The sequence below is a fragment of the Astatotilapia calliptera genome, chromosome 7, assembly GCF_964374335.1.
Source record: "Astatotilapia calliptera chromosome 7, fAstCal68.1, whole genome shotgun sequence".
Taxonomy (NCBI): domain Eukaryota; kingdom Metazoa; phylum Chordata; class Actinopteri; order Cichliformes; family Cichlidae; genus Astatotilapia; species Astatotilapia calliptera.
Window position 1 is genome coordinate 2,235,722 of NC_137428.1, and position 21,537 is coordinate 2,257,258.

The window sequence follows — 21,537 nt, forward strand, 5'->3', positions numbered from 1 at the left end:
TTTTGTTCATTTGAGACCAAAGGACCGTAAAACATGATTGTTGGGCTTCATTCCTGTGCTGAACAGTCATTTAAGATTAGCTAGTAAATAACAATTAGCTGATGTTGGTCATGAGACTAAAGTCATCTCACTGTGGTAATGTAAATATAATATGGCCAATATTAAAGTTATAGTCAGATTATTATGATATATTACAGCAGTGAGCTTGAACAGTTGTTTATATGTCCTATCACCTTAAATCTTCACTCAAAGACGAGTATCTGTGACAGTGTGTATACAGATGTGTTATATATAAGAGACAAATATTGTTCGTTTAATACGTTGGCATTATTACATTTGGCTCAATGCTTACATACATGTGTATAAAGCAAATGTACGAGCTGTGATAACTGTGTCTGATAGAATGAAGAGTAGACTGATATATGAAATATTCCTTTATTGGGTGAGAAAATCAGACCATGTCATAACTGCTGTAAGTCACACAGAATAGACATCAGAGCCTTAAACAGGCTGACGTCTGCTAAATGGGTCAAACTGGGCAGAAAGTCTACAAACACATAACATCCTTATAGAATATGATGTAACACTATAGATCAACTTAGCTCAGAATATATAAAGCATATAAACAGTTACAGCAATATGATGCAACAAACACAGCAGCTACTGATCCAAAATCCTCAAAGCTTCATAGAACTGAAACCAACATTTATTTTAGCTCCATTCTGCTGCTGATACAGACTTTAGGTTTCTGAACATTAAACTTGTTGCTGCCTTTCATGGTGTGTAACTTGAAGGCCCTGAGTACTCTGAGTACTTTCTCCCACACTGGAAACACTGGGATGATAACATTATGTGAACATTACCTAATAAGACTGATTCAGCACAGACAGTTCTGTTAAACTTTCCTAGCAGTCCTTCACAAACAGGGAACAGTCTGTCTATTCTCTCCATCTGTCAGCTGCTGCTGGCTCTTCCTCCTCCTCTTCCTCACACACTGCGGAGTTTGTCCTGGTGGATCATCAGGGCTGCAAAGCCTCACAGATGATGTGCAGCAGTGGGTCCCTCAGTCTGTCCTCACTCTGGACACTTGCAGTCGTCACACATGGACATCAAATGTGTGATAAGCTGCAGGATTCAAACACAAGTGTAACTTATAAACACACGTTCATACTTTTATTCCACAATCAGAGAGAAAGAAACAGAGAGAGAGTGCAGGACAGACAGACAGGTGACAGTCTCAGGTGTACACACTGCTACACAACAGCACAGAGAAGCAGGATTTAGTGTTTGTGTCATTACGAGTGTAAACAAGAAGAGTTCCAGATGGTGCAGTGGACACATGTGTGACTGCTGTGATTAAAGCATCTTTCTTTCAGCTTAACGAGTGAACCGTCAGCTCGTTCAAACACACGTTAAAGTCCGTTTGGCTCGACACCACCGAACAGAGGCAGCAATATAACACAGCTCACATTAACAGTGCAGTGGATCCTGCTTGTGCCGTGATATTCAGGACTGCAAACCGAGCAGCATCACTGACTTTCAGCTTTTTGTGTTTGTGGATATATGACTGACTTTAATTATCCACAAAATCATCAGATTCTCTGCAAGATTAAGGTCGACTATATATATATTTATATATGGGGCGATCGTGGCTCGACCCTATATTATCACGCCCAAACCTCGCAATAATAGCGGTGTAACAACTTGTTCTTTGTGACAAGATAAACATGTCTCCTATACAAGATAAACACACCTTTACAATATTGACCACAGAAATGTACAATCAAGAACATTTTAACTGCTGGAACCATCTATTAAACTTCTTTATACATAAGCCATTTCTGTGACACTTACAGTATGTCTCTACCAGCTTTGCACATCTACAGACTGAAATCCTTGCGCATTCTTCTTTGCAAAACAGCTCCACAACTGCTCTGTGATGGCCTCAGAGGAGAATATTGGGAGCAACAACACCATGAAGTCCAAAGAACACCCCAGACAGGTCAAGGATAAAATTATTGAGAAATTTAAAGCAGGCTTAGGCTACAAAAAGATTTCCCAAGCCTTGAACATCCCACGGAGCACTGTTCAAGCCATCATTCAGAAATGGAAGGAGTATGGCACAACTGTAAACCTACCAAGACAAGGCCGTCCACCTAAACTCACAGGCCGAACAAGGAGAGCGCTGATCAGAAATGCAGCCAAGAGGCCCATGGTGACTCTGGACGAGCTGCAGAGATCTACAGCTCAGGTGGGGGAATCTGTCCATAGGACAACTATTAGTCGTGCACTGCACAAAGTTGGCCTTTATGGAAGAGTGGCAAGAAGAAAGCCATTGTTAACAGAAAACCAGAAGAAGTCCCGTTTGCAGTTTGCCCCAAGCCATGTGGGGGACACAGCAAACATGTGGAAGAAGCTGCTCTGGTCAGATGAGACCAAAATGCAAAACGCTGTGTGTGGAAAACTAACACTGCACATCACTCTGAACACACCATCCCCACTGTCAGATATGGTGGTGGCAGCATCATGCTCTGGGGGGGCTTCTCTTCAGCAGGGACAGGGAAGCTGGTCAGAGTTGATGGGAAGATGGATGGAGCCAAATACAGGGCAGTCTTGGAAGAAAACTTCTTGGAGTCTGCAAAAGACTTGAGACTGGGGCGGAGCTTCAGCTTCCAGCAGGACAACGACCCTGAACATAAAGCCAGGAAACAATGGGATGGTTTAAAACAAAACACATCCATGTGTTAGACTGGCCCAGTCAAAGTCCAGATCTAAATCCAATCCAGAATCTGTGGCAAGATCTGAAAACTGCTGTTCACAAACGCTGTCCATCTAATCTGACTGAGCTGGAGCTGTTTTACAAAGAAGAATGGGCAAAGATTTCAGTCTGTAGATGTGCAAAGCTGGTAGAGACAGACCCTAAAAGACTGGCAGCTGTAACTGCAGCAAAAGCTGGTTCTACAAAGTATTGACTCAGGGGCTGAATAATTACGCACACCCCACTTTGCAGTTATTTATTTGTAAAAAATGTTTGGAATCATGTATGATTTTCGTTCCACTTCTCACGTGTGCACCACTTTGTGTTGGTCTTTCACCTGGAATTCCAATAACATTGATTCATGTTTGTGGCTGTAATGTGACAAAATGTGGGAAAGTTCAAGGGGGCCAAATACTTTTGCAAGCCACTGTACATGCCAGCCGAGCAGCCTCAGGTAGTTCTCTAAAACATTTTAAATTATAAAGCTGGGTTTCACTACACCCTGAGAGGTCAGTGAAGGCATCAGCGAGCTCATTTACCATCTTACAGTCTTCCAGTTTGATCTTCAGACACTCTGTCACCTGTCCCGACTGCTCCTGAGCTGCTGCCTCTTCTGGACAGAGCACGCTGATCTTCACACACACACACACACACACACACACACACACACACACACACACACACACACACACACACACACACACACAGGTGAAATCTCTGGTATCTGAGGCACACAGTTGATGTAAAGGTAGGTTGGCTGTAAAAGGGGAGGAGCTAAAACATATATTTGAACTGTGATTCATGCAAAGCTACTCTAGTGGAGCAGAAGTAGAAACCCTTGATGTAATTCCTGTCTTCATGCGAACGTGCTATAATTCAGTCCGCACACAAATGTCCCCATGTCTGCTGACCTTGCAGACTTTTGTAAAAACTTGTGCTGTCAGCGCTAATCTCGTTAAAATGATGCTAACGCCATAACCGCATTAACACGGCAAATCTGCCTTAGCGAGTTATCGCGGATCGCCCCGTGCGTGGGGCTACATGGCACTAACGCATTAATGAGCTAACCGTGCTAACGCATTGCAGCCCACGCTAACATACATATATATACGTGTATGTATATATATATACAAGGAGTGCAGAATTATTAGGCAAATGAGTATTTTGTCCACATCATCCTCTTCATGCATGTTGTCTTACTCCAAGCTGTATAGGCTCGAAAGCCTACTACCAATTAAGCATATTAGGTGATGTGCATCTCTGTAATGAGAAGGGGTGTGGTCTAATGACATCAACACCCTATATCAGGTGTGCATAATTATTAGGCAACTTCCTTTCCTTTGGCAAAATGGGTCGAAAGAAGGACTTGACAGGCTCAGAAAAGTCAAAAATAGTGAGATATCTTGCAGAGGGATGCAGCAGTCTCAAAATTGCAAAGCTTCTGAAGCGTGATCATCGAACAATCAAGCGTTTCATTCAAAATAGTCAACAGGGTCGCAAGAAGCGTGTGGAAAAACCAAGGCGCAAAATAACTGCCCATGAACTGAGAAAAGTCAAGCGTGCAGCTGCCAAGATGCCACTTGCCACCAGTTTGGCCATATTTCAGAGCTGCAACATCACTGGAGTGCCCAAAAGCACAAGGTGTGCAATACTCAGAGACATGGCCAAGGTAAGAAAGGCTGAAAGACGACCACCACTGAACAAGACACACAAGCTGAAACGTCAAGACTGGGCCAAGAAATATCTCAAGACTGGTTTTTCTAAGGTTTTATGGACTGATGAAATGAGAGTGAGTCTTGATGGGCCAGATGGATGGGCCCGTGGCTGGATTGGTAAAGGGCAGAGAGCTCCAGTCCGACTCAGACGCCAGCAAGGTGGAGGTGGAGTACTGGTTTGGGCTGGTATTCAATTCAATTCAATTCAATTCAATTCAATTTTATTTATATAGCGCCAAATCACAACAAAAGTCGCCTCAAGGCGCTTCATAGATACAGAGAAAAACCCAACAATCATATGACCCCCTATGAGCAGCACTTTGGCGACAGTGGGAAGGAAAAACTCCCTTTTAACAGGAAGAAACCTCCTGCAGAACCAGGCTCAGGGAGGGGCGGAGCCATCTGCTGCGACCGGTTGGGGTGAGAGAAAGAAGACAGGATAAAGACATGCTGTGGAAGAGAGACAGAGATTAATAACAGATATGATTCAATGCAGAGAGGTCTGTTAATACATAGTGAGTGAGAAAGGTGACTGGAAAGGAAAAACTCAATGCATCATGGGAATCCCCCGGCAGCCTACGTCTATTGCAGCATAACTAAGGGAGGATTCAGGGTCACCTGGTCCAGCCCTAACTATATGCTTTAGCAAAAAGGAAAGTTTGAAGCCTAATCTTGAAAGTAGAGATAGTGTCTGTCTCCTGAATCCAAACTGGAAGCTGGTTCCACAGAAGAGGGGCCTGAAAACTGAAGGCTCTCCCTCCCATTCTACTTTTAAATACTCTAGGAACAACAAGTAGGCCTGCAGAGCGAGAGCGAAGTGCTCTAATAGGGTGATATGGTACTACAAGGTCATTAAGATAAGATGGGGCCTGATTATTTAAGACCTTGTATGTGAGGAGCAGGATTTTGAATTCAATTCTGGATTTAACAGGAAGCCAATGAAGGGAAGCCAAAACAGGAGAAATATGCTCTCTCTTTCTAGTCCCTGTCAGGACTCTTGCTGCAGCATTTTGGATTAGTTGAAGGCTTTTCAGCGAGTTTTTTGGACTTCCTGATAATAATGAATTACAGTCGTCCAGCCTGGAAGTAATAAATGCATGAACTAGTTTTTCAGCGTCACTCTGAGACAGGATATTTCTAACTTTAGAGATGTTGCACAAATGGAAGAAAGCAGTCTTACATATTTGTTTAATATGTGCGTTGAAGGACATGTCCTGGTCAAAAATAATGGATTGGATTTATATAGCGCTTTTCAAGGCACCCAAAGCGCTTTACAATACCACTATTCATTCACTCTCACATTCATACACTGGTGGAAGCAAGCTACAGTTGTAGCCACAGCTGCCCTGGGGCAGACTGACAGAAGCAAGGCTGCCATATCGCGCCATCGGCCCCTCTGGCCAACACCAGTAGGTAAGTAGGGTAAAGTGTCTTGCCCAGGGACACAACGACCAGGACAGAGAGCCCAGGGATCGAACCGGCGACCTTCCGGTTACAGATGCGATTCCCAACCCCCTGAGCCACGGTCGCCCAATAAAAAAATGACTCCAAGGTTCCTCACAGTGTTACTGGAGGCCAAGGTAATGCCATCCAGGGTAAGAATCTGGTTAGATACCATATTTCTAAGATTTTCAGGGCCGAGTATCAGCAAAGATGAGCTTGTGGGGCCTTTTCGGGTTGAGGATGGAGTCAAGCTCAACTCCCAGTCCTACTGCCAGTTTCTGGAAGACACCTTCTTCAAGCAGTGGTACAGGAAGAAGTCTGCATCCTTCAAGAAAAACATGATTGTCATGCAGGACAATGCTCCATCACACGCGTCCAAGTACTCCACAGCGTGGCTGGCAAGAAAGGGTATAAAAGAAGACAAACTAATGACATGGCCTCCTTGTTCACCTGATCTGAACCCCATTGAGAACCTGTGGTCCATCATCAAATGTGAGATTTAAAGGAGGGAAAACAGTACACCTCTCTGAACAGTGTCTGGGAGGCTGTGGTTGCTGCTGCACGCAATGTTGATGGTGAACAGATCAAAACACTGACAGAATCCATGGATGGCAGGCTTTTGAGTGTCCTTGCAAAGAAAGGTGGCTATATTGGTCGCTGATTTGTTTTTGAATGTCAGAAATGTATATTTGTGAATGTGGAGATGTTATATTGGTTTCACTGGTAAAAATAAATCATTGAAATGGGTATATATTTGTTTTATATATATATATATATATATATATACATATATATATTTGTTTTTGATAAGTTGCCTAATAATTATGCACAGTAATAGTCACCTGCACACACAGATATCCCCCTAAAATAGCTAAAACTAAAAACAAACTAAAAACTACTTCCAAAAACATTCAGCTTTGATATTAATGAGTTTTTTGGGTTCATTGAGAACATGTTTGTTGTTCAATAATAAAATTATTCCTCAAAAATACAACTTGCCTAATAATTCTGCACTCCCTGTATATACACACACACACACACACACACACACACACACACACACACACACACATATATATATATATATATATATATATATATATATATATATATATATATATATATATATATATATATATATATATATGCATGCCCGTGATCAGGTACCCTGCTGGGGTAATAGGCTGGCCAAAGGAGGAGATAGAAGCCACTGACATAAAGACAAGAAAGCTCCTTACCATGCATGGAGGGTTTCACCCCAAGTCCAGCACCCTGAGGCTGTACGCTAAGCGGAAGGAATGGGGCCGGGGACTGGTGAGTGTCAGCACCACAGTCCAGGATGAGACAACGAACATCCAAGAATACATTGGGAAGATGGCCCCAACTGACCGAGTGCTCAGTGAATACCTCAGGCAGCAGAAACCCAAGAAAGAGGAGGGAGACGAGGAACCATCATGGAAGGACAGGCCCCTGCACGGTATGTACCACCGGCAGATAGAGGAGGTGGCTGATATCCAGAAATCCTACCAGTGGCTCGACAAAGCTGGACTGAAAGACAGCACAGAGGCACTAATCATGGCAGCACAAGAACAAGCTCTGAGCACAAGATCCATAGAGGCTGGGGTCTATCACACCAGGCAAGACCCCAGGTGCAGGCTGTGTAAAGATGCCCCAGAGACAATCCAGCACATAACAGCAGGGTGCAAGATGCTAGCAGGCAAGGCATACATGGAACGCCATAACCAAGTGGCCGGCATAGTGTACAGGAACATCTGTGCTGAGTATAACCTGGAAGTCCCGAGGTCAAAATGGGAGATGCCCCCAAGGGTGGTGGAGAATGACCGAGCTAAGATCCTGTGGGACTTCCAGATACAGACGGACAAAATGGTGGTGGCTAACCAACCGGACATAGTGGTGGTAGACAAACAGAAGCAGACGGCCGTAGTGATCGATGTAGCGGTTCCGAATGACAGCAATATCAGGAAGAAGGAACACGAGAAGCTGGAGAAATACCAAGGGCTCAGAGAAGAGCTCGAGAGGATGTGGAGGGTGAAGGTAACGGTGGTCCCCGTGGTAATCGGAGCACTAGGTGCGGTGACTCCCAAGCTAGGCGAGTGGCTCCAGCAGATCCCAGGAACAACATCGGAGATCTCTGTCCAGAAGAGCGCAGTCCTGGGAACAGCTAAGATACTGCGCAGGACCCTCAAGCTCCCAGGCCTCTGGTAGAGGACCCGAGCTTCAAGGACAAACCGCCCGCAGGGGCGTGCTGGGTGTTTTATATATATATATATATATGTATATATATATATATATATATATATATATATATATATATATATATATATATATATATATATATATAAAAATATATATAAAAGAATTGGGAGAATTGAACAATACATACATACATGCACACACAGACATACATATATATATATATGTATGTCTGTGTGTGCATGTATTCTTTTGATCTTTGGGCTGAAGGAAGGACAATACTCGGTGTATAAATGCTCAATCAACAATCCTTTATTCCATACAATTCAACACTTTAAGAGCACAAACCCTCCGGATGGGGAGACATGCATGCAGAGTGACACAGCAAATCTCAAACTGGTGGAGGGTTACTCAAGCTCTTATAGCCTCTAATGGGCAACACCTAGTCGTAAAGGCCTAAACATTCACATTCTTTCTCTCACACGGCGCCCAAGTTATGACCTCGGCTCATTGTTTTTCCTGCTCCCAACAAGGTGGTGGGGTGAACCTCCTGTGGAATGTGCTCTGTCTCCTCTGCTATCAGAACGGCAATGCCCTGACTCTCTGCACACAATATTCTCTTCTTAACTCAGCAGTATAGTGCATCATAAAACAATATCATCCATTCACAATAAATCAGCAGTCTAATGTTCTAATATATGGTATACATATACATATGTGTATGTATGTGTATATATATGTATGTTTGTCATTGTTAACGTCACACCTAAAAACATAGCTTTTACTTTACGGTACAACAGGTATCATTTACCGTAATACCTGTTATATGCACGCGTGATACACAATAATAACACATAATAACCAATCAGACAGATTCATCAGGTAACATGAGAACATTCACTGCCTGGAACAGCGTATGGATGCTAGGGCTCCGGTGCACCGTCAGCCTCAGAATCTCCAGCTACTGGCTACTGTGCTGCTGTAGATGGAGGGCAACCAGCTATGTGATGGTGATTAACTTATTCACCACAAGGTGTCACTGCTGTGCTTCCCAACAACACTCACGCTACAAGGTAAGAGTCCCCTTTGTTGTGTCAGTTAGTGATGGAGACATATACAGGTATTTGCAGCAAACTATAATTGATTGTTCTTCTCTCCTAACTTCAGTGCAGCTTGTAGAATAAAAATATAAATGAAACTGTTAACATTAAAGCTAACAGCTGGCTGCTTTCACCTTTACTTTGTGCTACATTCCTGTTCATCAAAACATCATTGCAGACAAATAAGGTCTCCATGTACCTGACCTGAGTGCATCTCTTAGAAACAAAATATCACCTCTCATTCTATTGGCTGTACCTTCCAGTGTTGGGTAAGTTACTTTAAATTAGTAACTTAGTTACATTACTAGTTACTTCTATCAAAAGTAACTCAGTTACTTCAAGTTACTCGTTACTTTCAGAGTAACTAGTTACTAGGGAAAGTAACTTTGGTTTTACTCAGAATTCTCTTGTTAATGTGTTGCTTCCGTAACTGGATACCCAGCCAGACTGTCAGTCTTCTAGCTTGCTTACTTGCCACAGTGCACTGTGCCACCTACCAATAGAAAGGAAAAAAATAATGTGCACATTTCCACGAGAGAAATCCCACGCCTGATTCTATCCTATCCTGCTTTTTACATCCAACACAAAAACTGCAGTCGTGGTGCTTTCGATTGTACTCAGAACTCGGAAATTCTGCCTTCTGAATAGGAAGATGTAGGTAACACCAGACTGCAGATGAGCTGCATACAGAGCTGGACTGGGACAAAAAATCGGCCCGGGGAATTTGACTAGAGACCGGCCCACCATTATAGGAAAAATCATAAAGCCTTTGAATGAAAATAAACCCTGTTGTGACAGTGATGTACACTGTTCTGATGGTATATATGCATCAATCTATCAATCGTTTGTTGTAAGATTCAGATAATTATTTTTTTAAAAGTGAGACATTTTAAATGATAATAAGAAAGAAAAGTATTTCTTTGTGCCCCCCTCTCCCTGTTAATGCCCTACATGGCCCCCTGGCAACACTTTGCTAGACCCGCCCCTGCACAGTTACCAGCTGTCAGCTACTTAGAAAAGGATCCTGGGGTTATTTGTCTCTCAGAAACAGTTCATAACTTCAACTCATTCATGTCACCTAAAAGGTAAACCTGTTTCTCCATCACCTGTTCAGCTCTGATGGTTCAGTAAGGACATCTCCTGGTTTCATCTTCATGTTTCCCTCTCACCACATATCCAAACCGACATCATGACCAGCAGCTTTACAGCTGTGGCTCCAGCAAACATCAGCTGATACTAGAAAGTAATATTAAATAAATTCTAACAACAGCTGATCAAGCTTGAACGTGCTGCTGTTGTTTATCCGCTGGTTTCCTCTTTCTGGCACAAAGTGGGCGATAAACAAACAACAGAGAAAAGCCGATCAGCTGATCATTGATCAGTTTCATGATTGAAGTAGAAACAGGAGAGGGAGGGGGGAGAATGAAAGAAGAAGAGGCAGCTGTGCAGCAAAGACACAGAATAACTGCAGCTTTGTCTTTTTCATTGTAGCTGAATTAAGGGACAAACTGTTCCTTTTCACCTCAATAAGAAACGCGTAATATTTTCTCTGAATACGAGACGATTCTGTTTTTTACGGGACGGTTGGCAACTCTAATAATTAATCTTATGAACAAAATAAAGTTCAACATCAGTAACATAGCACCACCCAGCTGTATAGAAACCCTGTCATGCTAGCTAGCACGCAGTACGAAAAAGTCAGCACAGCTAAAATAAACTCCACCTAAACTTGGTTCATATCTGACCCAGATGGACTGCAGGTCATAACCTCTTACCTGAAGTTCAGTTCACACTCGGACCGGCGGCCGCCTCGGGTCTCTCCTCCTGTCTCCCCTTTCCCTCCTCCACCTGCTGCCTCCACCACTTGCTAATGTTATTGAATCTGTGGAAGCTCCGCGATGCCTCCACACGAAGTAACGAATAACCAGCATATTTAAATCCCAGTAACGAGTAACGCGTTCCTGGTTTTGGCATAATAACTAGTTACCGTGCTACTTACCACAATAATAACGTAGTTACTGTAACGCGTTACTTAATAACGCGTTAGTCCCAACACTGGTACCTTCATGATGTAAACAATGACGTGCATGCAGCGCAGGTATCGCCTCCAACTGTGCAGCCTTACTGGGTTTGCTGTGAAATATTTAAAGAGATCAAATATTTGCCGCTCACATCAAACTGGACTCTATGAACTAGAATTAGTTCAAAAACAATTGGTTAACATTTCTGTTTTTACATTTACGATTACCAACACACACCACAGAAACGTCTTTTCACAGAGGGCCACTTCCTGTGTGGATGAAGCAAACCGACAGCAGGCAGTTGTGATTCGCTGGCTGTGACTCACCTGAAGCGTTACAGGCCTCTCTGCTTGGACTGTTGGGCTGAGGCTCACCTGGGTCAGGATTGGACCGTCTGTGCTCAGAACATCGGCTCACTCTGATTCAATTCATGTCAGAACAAAACCAAGAACAGCTGGGTGGTAACTAAGTACAAAATACTTAAGCATTCCAGGTATCCGTGCTTTACTTTGAAGTATTCTGCTGATAATAAACGGGGCTAACGCAGATCGTTGTGTCTGTTGCTGTACGTCAGCACAGAGATGTTTCAGATAAATCACCTAAAAAACTCACAAGAATGAAATTGACATTCATTTTCCTCAACACCTGAGCAGCAACACTTGTGACCTCCACTGACTGGTAAATACCCAAACTCTTTACTCCTCTGCTCCTGTACGATGGGAGATTTTACCCTGGAGTCATCTTTGTTAAAACCAGCAGCAGTTTAATATTTTTAACTATGCTTTGAAAGTGTTTTCTTCAAATGGGAATTTAGAGTTGAAACGTGTTGTATTCAGCAGCCAGAGGCTAAATCCTGCCCTTCACTAACTTTAATACATTTTGACCTGCCAGGTTGTAGCTGTGGTCCGGTGCACAGAAGAGTGCACCTCTGCTGCATTTGCAATAAAAAGCTGACCAACGCAGAATGAAACTTAAAGGGAAGTTGGTGCCGGAGACAAAGAGAAACCTGTGCATGGATCTTCTCTCTTGATTTGTTGCAGGGAGGCTGCAGGGAGTCACTGAGCTCAAAGGAGTGTGTAGCTACGGCACAACAAGCAGTTTCTTTGAGCCGAATATAAAAGTGACGGAGCTTTATGTGCAGGTAAGTTGTAAGACTACGCCCGTTGTCCAGCGTGCTGTTGCCTAAATAACAAAGAAAACAATGACCCTGTCATGTCTGCGTCAGTCTTGAAAGGACAAACAGCATAATTATGCAGTTGCCACTTTAAAATAATCCTTCTTGTCAGTGGAAATTCTTTGTCATTTCCCAACGCGGACACTTGCAGCATGCTCTCATTTATGAGAAACTGGTGGAGTTTCTACGCCCAAAGATAACGATCTTTCCTCAAATGCATTCTTTTGTAAAAACAAACTCACAGTGAAGAATGTGAAGGTGGACACGTATCAGTGCCACTCTGTTAACCTGCTTAACCTGCAGTAACCGAACATTCAAGAGATTCCCCACCCCACCCCCGAATGCACAGACCGAGTGGATAGCTCACAAAATGTGTCTTTTTTCACAACAAATTCTCTCTTAATGTCCATGAAAGAACTAGAAAAGCTGATCGCGTCCTTGATTGTTAACGTGAGCTTGTCCATTGCTCAAATGAGCTGAGCTTTAAATCAGCAGAAATAAAAAGCTAAGTGTTTCTTTAATACAGCAGTTAAATGTGGAATCAGCTGCTGCCACTGGGTCCAGTTTTACACGTTTGTATGAAAGTATATTTAAAGCTCCAGAAAAGTTTCATTTACCCCTAAAGATGCAAAATGCTCTTCATGCTTCGTTAGAAACTGCATTACTTATAAATGTGGAAATTATATATTTATTATTATTTATTTTTAAAAAAGGAGAACACTGAGGTCGATTAGCTCAGAACTTTGTTTTATATCTTCTCTTTGAACAAGATAGAAATTTAGGGGTAACATGGCCTTACAAACCTATTACACACAGCCTATTCAGTTCATAGGCTGTGTCTATGAACTAAAATTAGTTAAACAATTGGTTAACATTTCTGTTTTTACGTTTGACTACGCACGTTTAGCTTCATTTCTGCAGTTCCACAATAGTATGTGTGTTTTATCCCTGGTATGAAAAATGTTCAGCTGCTGACGGGACAGAGTTCTTTGGAGTCGTGATGCAAAAACAACCTTTATCTTCACGGCGATGTCACACAGACACACTGAACACTGATTCTGAGGAATGCTTGACTTAACAAACACTGGTTGTTGCACAATCACAAAGCAGAACATGAACATATTTCAGTCTTCTTCTTCCTCCTGCTCCCTTCAGGGGGCGCCACAGCAGATCATCAGCCGCCATCTCCTCCTATCCCAGCATCCTCCTCTGTCACACCAACCCTCTGCATGTCCTCCGTCACTGCGTCCTTTGAGGTCTTCCTCTTTTCCTCCTGCCTGGCAGCTCCATCTTCATCACTCTGTCCAGTATATCCACTGTCCTTCATTCCCTGCTTGGTCATCTCTTTTCACTTCCTGTGTCATTGTCTTTTATTTTCTTATCTCTAGTCTATGTCAGAGCGCCTGTTTCCAGGCCCCGTCTGCGGTCTCCAGTTCCTTGTGCCTTTGGATTTTCTCCCTTTTGGACTTTTCACTTTTGCCCATTGGGACTTTGTTTTGTTTTCTCATTGTTTGTTAAATCTCACCTGTTTTCCATGTCTGCATTTTCACATCTCAAAGTGATATTTGAGTCAATTTCAGGGCCTGTAAAGAAGTTTAATCAGTAATTCAGCTTCTACCAGGTTCTGACTGTGAGCCTCAATTACACATACAGTCGGGGAAGATGGCCCCGCCCCTCCCTGAGCCTGGTTCTGCTGGAGGTTTCTTCCTGTTAAAAGGGAGTTTTTCCTTCCCACTGTCGCCAAAGTGCTGCTCATAGGGGGTCACATGATTGTTGGATTTTTCTCTGTATGTAGTATTGGATTGTCTACCTTAGAAGAGGAAAGCAGGTATTTGTTAGACCTTTCTCAACTTCAACACATTCTGTATACATGTTCTTCTACATGAGGTGTATATGTACAGTGGCAAGTGTTCATATTTTCTGCTTGTGAAGTTGTGTCTCATTGTTGTTTTTTAAATTCTTCAAATGCAGTCATCACTTCAAACTATTCACAGTAAATGATTTTTTGTTTCTATGGGCGGAGTCTCCAACTTTGTGATTGCAGCCTTTTCTTAGAACATAAATCTGTGTGTAATCCACCAGTTTAACGTATCCTTCCAGTTACTTTGGAAGCTCTCACACTCAGACCTCTGAGCCGAATCTGAAACTTCCTTTTTGAGAGATTTCAGGTTCAGCTCATCAGAGCTTCCAGATGAAGTTCATCCCAGTTTAATTCTGATACCACTTACAGGGACGCTTCCCCTGCTCTTTGTGATAAATCCTTAAAGTATTTTTCTGGAAAGATCTCAGCTTTAAGGGCTTCTCATCCATCTCACCCATCATCAGTTTTAGACCCAGTTCCAGCCTCTGAATGCTTGACTGTCTTCCAACAGTTTGAGCCAGTGTCTTATTCTGCTTTAAAAGATATAATTGATCATCTCAAAATCTCTGGTTCCCCGCATGATATTCTTTCTTCTTGTTTCTTTAAGGAAGCTTTACATGTTATTGGTCCTTGTATCTTATCTCTGCTGAATGCATCATTGTCATCAGGTTGTGTACCGTCTCTCTAAGCATGCTGTTGTGCAACCTATTATGAAAAAGAAAAATCTTGACCCTAATGCTCTCACTAACTACAGGCCGATCTCTAAACTCCCTTTTATTTCCAAAATATTGGAAAAGGTAGTTCTAAAACAACTTCAGGCCTTTTTAGATGTAAATGGTATTAATGACAAGTTTCAGTCTGGTTTGAAACCTCGCCACAGCACAGAGACAGCCTTACTTAGAGTTTTTAATGATCTTCTTTTAACTGCTGACTCTGGATATTCTGTGGTTTTAGTTTTACTTGACTTGACTGCTGCTTTGGTTAACCACAACATTCTTCTATCAAGAGTGGAACATGTTGTTGGTCTCAAAGGTTTTATCTTGGTTTAAATCCTACCTCTCAGAGAGGTCGTTCTCTGTTGCTATGGGGCAACACTCCTCGGCTTCTGCCCCTATTTACTGTGGTGTGCCTCAAGGGTCCGTGCTCGGTCCTGCTCTCTTCTCTTTGTACATGTTGCCCTTGGGATTAATTTTTAGTAAATACAACATCTCCTTTCACTGTTATGCTGATGATATCCAGATTTATTCACCTTTGAAATCCGATGTGACTGCTTCTTTGCAACCTCTGTTCAACTGCTTGCATGAAGTTAAAATTTGGTTATCACATAATTTTCTTACATTGAACGAGACCGAAATCATAGTCTTTGGTAGTCACACTCCGCTAAACCAGTTAGCTGATGCCCTAGGCCCTCTCGCTAGCCATCTCTCGCCCACTGTAAGGAACCTCGGAGTGTTCCTGGAGGGCTCTTTTAAACTTGAGAAACAGGTCTCCACTGTGGTAAAAAACAGCTTTTACCAGTTGCGTCAGATATCCAAAGCAAAGCCGTTCCTTCCTTTAAAAGATCTTGAAAAGCTTATCCATGCATTTATTACATCCAGATCGGACTACTGTAACTCCCTCTACTCGGGCCTCCAACACTCCTCTCTTTGCCGGCTTCAGTTAATTCAAAATGCAGCTGCGCGTCTTTTAACAGGTACGAGAATTCATGAACACATAACTCCAATGTTAGCCAAATTACATTGGCTCCCTGTTAAATATCGCAAAGATTTTAAAATTCTTTTGTTCACTTTTAATATTCTGAATAATTTAGCGCCCAGCTATCTGAACTACTCCATTCATACAATCCCAACAGAGCAGATCGTCCAATCACAGGCTCCTAGCACAACCTAGGTCTCGAATGAAGTCGAGAGGTGACCGGGCCTTTGCATCCGTGGCACCCAGACTCTGGAATAACCTCCCTGTTCATGTTCGTACTGCCGAGTCGATCCAGTCTTTTAAATCACGTCTTAAAACTTATCTTTTTACTTTGGCTTTTGATTCTAACTAGTTGGTCTAGCTTGTTGTGTTGTTACCTATTGTTTGTTGTCCTGTTTTATTGTTTGTTTTAATTGTCTCATGCTTATACTGACTGTGAAGCACTATGGTCAACACTGTTGTTTTAATATGTGCTATATAAATAAATTTCGATTTGATTTTGATTTGAATTCAGTCTAGTTAAGTTTACTTCTCCATGGCACCGTTACAGTTCTGTTACCTTTCTTTCCTTACAGTTCACCATGGATAAGCTGGTCTCCGAACTTTTTGGCCTCTGCCCAACCATCATCGAGATGTATGACAATATGAAGGACAATGACGAACGCTGCAGGCGGATTGCTGACAGGGTCAGAGCTTTGGAGGGACTGGTTTTAACCGTCAAAGAAAGGGGATCAGGCAGAAACTCTGGCGCTGTGGAGAAAGCGCTGAAGGAACTCCACACCATCTTGAAACATGCTGAGAAACTGGTGTCAAAATTCTCAAAAAATAATCGGCTTAAGCAGTTCATGATGTCAGGCAGCATTGGAGCAGAGTTCAGCGAGGTGAACCAAAGACTCACTGAGAACTTCCAGATGCTTTCTGGAGCTCTGCAGGTTGAGCAGAGCGACATACTGCACAAGGTGTATGAAACTGTTTTAGGGCGCCCCTACACACCGCTGCCTAACCCCCCATGTCCTACGTTTTCCCCAGCAGCACCGCCTATCCCCTCTCCTCCCGTGCCTGCCGCCTACATCATGGCACCCATGCGGGCTTCGACGCCTGTTCTGGCCCAGCCTTTCTGCAAAACTACAACAGTTCGCGTTCTTGTCTCCAATAACATGCCCCCGATGCCTGTCATTAGGACCATCAGCCCTGTTTCTGTCGTCAGAACTGTTTCACCGATGGGTTTTCGGCTCTACTAGTTTGGCCAGTCGCTTTGCATGATTTGTGATCAATAATAATCCCTATTTAATCCTCATGGGCCTTCATTCCTCCTGGAAGGTCTTCTTGACTGGGAAGCTGTGAAGGTAACTTTCATTCTCGAGAAATTCTTTTGTAAAAGAAATACTACTTTTTTTCACGATTAAATAGATTTGAGAGGGATTCAAAAACAAACAATTTTAATAAAGTTTTGTGAAACAATGAAATTATTCCTTGCTGAAATGAGTGCACACATATTTATTCTCTTTCACATTGTTATGTAATTTGTGTCCTCTTGTCCTAGTGCTAAATGAATCTCTAATAAATCAAGGAGCCTATGTGTGTCTGTGTGGTTTTCATCTAATTTAACAATCGTTCATCTGATCTGCTTCAAACTGTGCAGTCTGAGGATGCAGCGTGGTGATCAACAGTCATGTCATGGTCCTGCGGCCATGACTCAGTGACTTTGTGTTTATGTTCTTTATTGTTATTATTCTCTTTATTATTCTTGGGCTGTTTTGGGATGGTTTGTGTTTTGGGATTTTAGATACTGGGTTTTGGGTTTGTGCTCCCTCTGTTGGTCCCTGGTGTTAGTGTTCCCCTGTCTCGTCAGGTTAATCAGGTCCAGCTGTGTCTCCCACCTGTGTGTGATTTCCCAGTGTCTCTTTGTGTACTTATAGTGTGTGTTTTCCTCTGCTCCTCGTCGCGTCGTCTGTGTTCATACTCTGTGAAATCCCCTGCGTGCTCTCCCTGCTGTTCTCCCTTCATGTTCAGGTTTGCCACTCCTTTGTGTAGTTTCACCCAGTTTAGTTCATCCTTAGTTCTGTTTTGCCATCTCCACTTTATGTTTGATATTGTCAATAAATCGCCTTCACATCTGAGTAAGTGCTGAATTTGAGTCCTCCTTTCCACTCTTCACACGGCCGCTGCCCCGGACCGTGACAAGTCATTGGCTAATAACGTAGCACTACACCCTCTCGTCCAATCGCATAAGCCCATGAAATGTCCCCTGGCTTCACGGACAGGGTTTACGTTGGAATAAGTTGGACAAATCTTTTAAAAGTTGCCAAGAAATATCTCCCACTAATGTTTCTGTCGCATCGGTGAGCTGAAACGCCAAACTAGTCGGATCGAGTGTTCAGCTGTTGCAGAGAAACACTGAGCCGGATGAAAAACCTTTCCTGCGTTTCTGTTTTCTTCTTCTTTTCTGGAATTAAAATTCACAGTGAAAACACCACAAAGATCAAGAATAATACATTCGTAGGACTTTTATACTTTTACACATCACATATAAATCAAGTTGAAGAATGAAGCACATCATGAGCTAGTTAATTATAATAATCTCAAATATTTTAAACTTTGTGATTTCAGAGGTTTAACAAAGTTTCCTATAATGTGTGGTCTGATCTTCATTGCAGGACACAGTAGAACGTGTTATTTTCTTGGGCTGAATTTGATGCCACTCCTTTCTGTGTCTCCTCCAGTGTCTCCTCCTGCTCTGCTAATTTTGCCTCCAGCTTGGACATTTTTTTCTCGTTTATCCAGCTTCATCTCCCGATCGATGTGTAGAGCCCCAGACAGCGATATGTAGTCATCAGTGAGGCTCTTGTTCAGATTTTCAAACTCTTCCACATCTGATTCATCTTGTGAGCCTCTGTGAATTTGATGTTCAGTATTTCAGCTTTCTGCAAAGTCTCTAGGAAATTCTCCAGAGCTTTTTTCACATCAGACAGCTGAACTTCCTTCCTCTGGTCGAGGAAAAACACCAGTTTCCACAGAGCTTCAAGTCTTTTCACGACGAGGGGAGCCTGCTGGACATTATCCTTCATCTTCTCAATCGTTCTGTGAACATCCTTCAATGTCGTCATTATTTGCTTGTTCAGCTGAAGAGACATGTGCCAGGGAACAAAATGTTTTTAATTAGACCTCAATGAGTTACATTCAAATTATAATGACTAGGATTGCTGAATCTCTGAACCTCACGCTGAGCGCACATGGACTCCTCAGCGACCACTTTCACAAAGAAAACAGTTTCCTGCTCTGCTTTTGCTTTAAATGAGTCCACACATTACCAACTAAACACCACGCTCATCTTGAAACGATCTGAAGTGATACCTGCTGCAGCATTCTCGAGGTCATAAATCAAACAGGTTTATGCAACGACAATACATGCAATGATCCTGGGCTCAAGCCTGGGGAGGGGTCTTCATGTGATTTTTTGGGGGTATTCCAAGCTCTGTTTTTACCTGCCATCAAAAAGGAGGTGCCTTATCTAACAGAATGGTACAATACACTAAAACATTACATAACACAAGGCGATTGCAGATTTCAGGAACTCGAGGTCTCTGAAACACAGTGAGGTGAGGAGCTCTCGGAGCTTTCGGCCCGCCTGGACTCCTCACCTCCCTCAACACCTGCTGACAGACTTCCAGCAGTCTCAAATGGAAAGCCTCCTGAGCTGGTGCTTTATGGTTTAGGCTACCAGCTGCACAACAATAAGGGCCTGTAACAGCTGGGGAGGCTGAAAACAAACACATTTTTAAAAACAACCTTTTCTCACAGGCAGTCCACGGGCACACTCCCTCCCACCCTCTCGCCACTCTCTCTGACTGACGTGTAATAAATCTCTACGTGAAGAACTGAAAGTGGATTAACCCAAATCATTCTCATGTACAGCTGTCCTTCTTGGCCAGGGACATTCTTGTAAAACAGATAAAGAGTTTTTTTCCTGGTTAAATAAAGTTAGAATTTCTACATTTACACTACATGTTATTATCCTGTTGCAACATCAGGTCTGTGGGTTTTTGTGTTACAGTGTTGTATGTTTTGTCATTTTGGCAAATTAATTGCACTCAACGTTTGAATGATTCGAGGTAAGTGAATCAGCAACTGTACAAAAGCTGCACACAAAGAACTCACACAGTTAAGCTACACACCTAATGAAAATATTTGTCCATCACGTTCACCTCACAGGAACTTTATCCAGGCTACAGATGCAAACATTTGGGACTGACCAACCTATCGCAACGCTGATTTTTCAAGATATGCCAAAGATATCTCAGAATCTCACCAGGAATTGCACCAATCAGAGCGCGCGGTACAAATGTACAAGGCCCGGCACATGATACAGTTATTATGTACTTTTTACTCAGAGAATGGGATAGGTGTCAACCAAAACTTTACTGTGAATGAGTAGAAAGTAATGAATGAAATTTAAAGGTACCAAACCAGTAAATGATTCACAGTGAGCAAACATTGGTTTGAGGGTCAAACCTGTCCCTTTCCTGTGAGGAGAAAAGCACACAAAACCAAAAAACATAAGCATAGCAGCTCCCTTTGTTCTGGTCTCGTCTGAAGATGCATTTTCCATCTCCTGTTGTGGGGTGTAAGTCTTTGCCACCTTCTCTGTTTCCAGAATGTGGAGGAGAAACAGCTGCTGTGCAAATCTGCTTGAACCCCTTCACACCAGGGCTTTGTAATTCTTTAAAACAGGAGGAAAGTGCAGTGCATGTCAGAAATGGCAGAAAGCCCATCTGCTGGCTTTTGTGTCTAAGGTTCCACCTTTTGGCACTGATGGACTTATATTATGGATTTTGTGACGATGATTCATCGGCCGTTGCTCTGACTGAACTTTTGAAGGCTCTGATGGAGTGTGTCGCTAGCAATCACGTAGCGTATATACCGTTACCGCACACGCTTCAAATTATATCGCGATATGAATTTTAGGCCATATCGCTCAGCCCTAACCTCCACTTACATCCCTCATCAGTTTATCTCAATAGGTCCAATGACAGGGTGAGGCAAAGCTTCACAACAATGGTTTCACCTGAAACCTCTGCTGATTTCACAACTTGTTTTTCCACAACTTGACTTGTGTGAGGTGGCACATGATCAACTACCCTCTTCAGGGACAACACCCAGCTGGGTTTAAATACCTAGAACCGATGAAACTTAAAGAAGTCCCCCCCATGCTCCCTAGATTTTAAAATACATTTTCATGAGTATCCCAAAAATGATTTTCAGTCAGTGGTACCAAAATAGTACGATTACGATTTAATGTCCCAAACGTTAGACATGCAAGATTAAAGCATCATATTTCACCATAGTTCTGCTAGCTGTGGAAGCCATTTGCGCGTATATGTTTGCGTTCCTGTGTGCATTCATATTGTCTTCATAATGAACTCGTCTTTGTGTAAAAGTGGGGCAGAGGCCTTGAAAACAAGCACAACTCCAGCCCAAATGCATGAGGAGAAACTGTGGCAGGTTTCCAGGACCAAAGGAGATTTTCTGGCTACGTGACTGAGCAACAAAACAATG

General features: G+C 42.7%; 2 long non-coding RNA genes across 3 annotated transcripts; one reads left to right on the forward strand and one right to left on the reverse strand.

The window, feature by feature from the left end:
• Window positions 1–421: 421 nt before the first annotated feature.
• LOC145429645 (uncharacterized) lies at window positions 422–11,751 on the reverse strand. Its single transcript, XR_013909910.1, has 3 exons — window positions 11,578–11,751; window positions 3,298–3,390; window positions 422–1,125 (listed from the first exon to the last, which is right to left on the reverse strand). It is a non-coding gene; the product is annotated as an uncharacterized LOC145429645 (long non-coding RNA).
• Window positions 11,752–11,835: 84 nt separating this feature from the next.
• LOC145429641 (uncharacterized) lies at window positions 11,836–19,976 on the forward strand. 2 transcript variants are annotated; one of them, XR_013909904.1, is made up of 4 exons: window positions 11,836–11,929; window positions 12,143–12,392; window positions 16,557–17,640; window positions 18,639–19,976. It is a non-coding gene; the product is annotated as an uncharacterized LOC145429641 (long non-coding RNA). The 2 variants fall into 2 exon arrangements; XR_013909905.1 differs by having other exon boundaries at window positions 18,705–19,976.
• The last annotated feature ends 1,561 nt before the right edge of the window (window positions 19,977–21,537 follow it).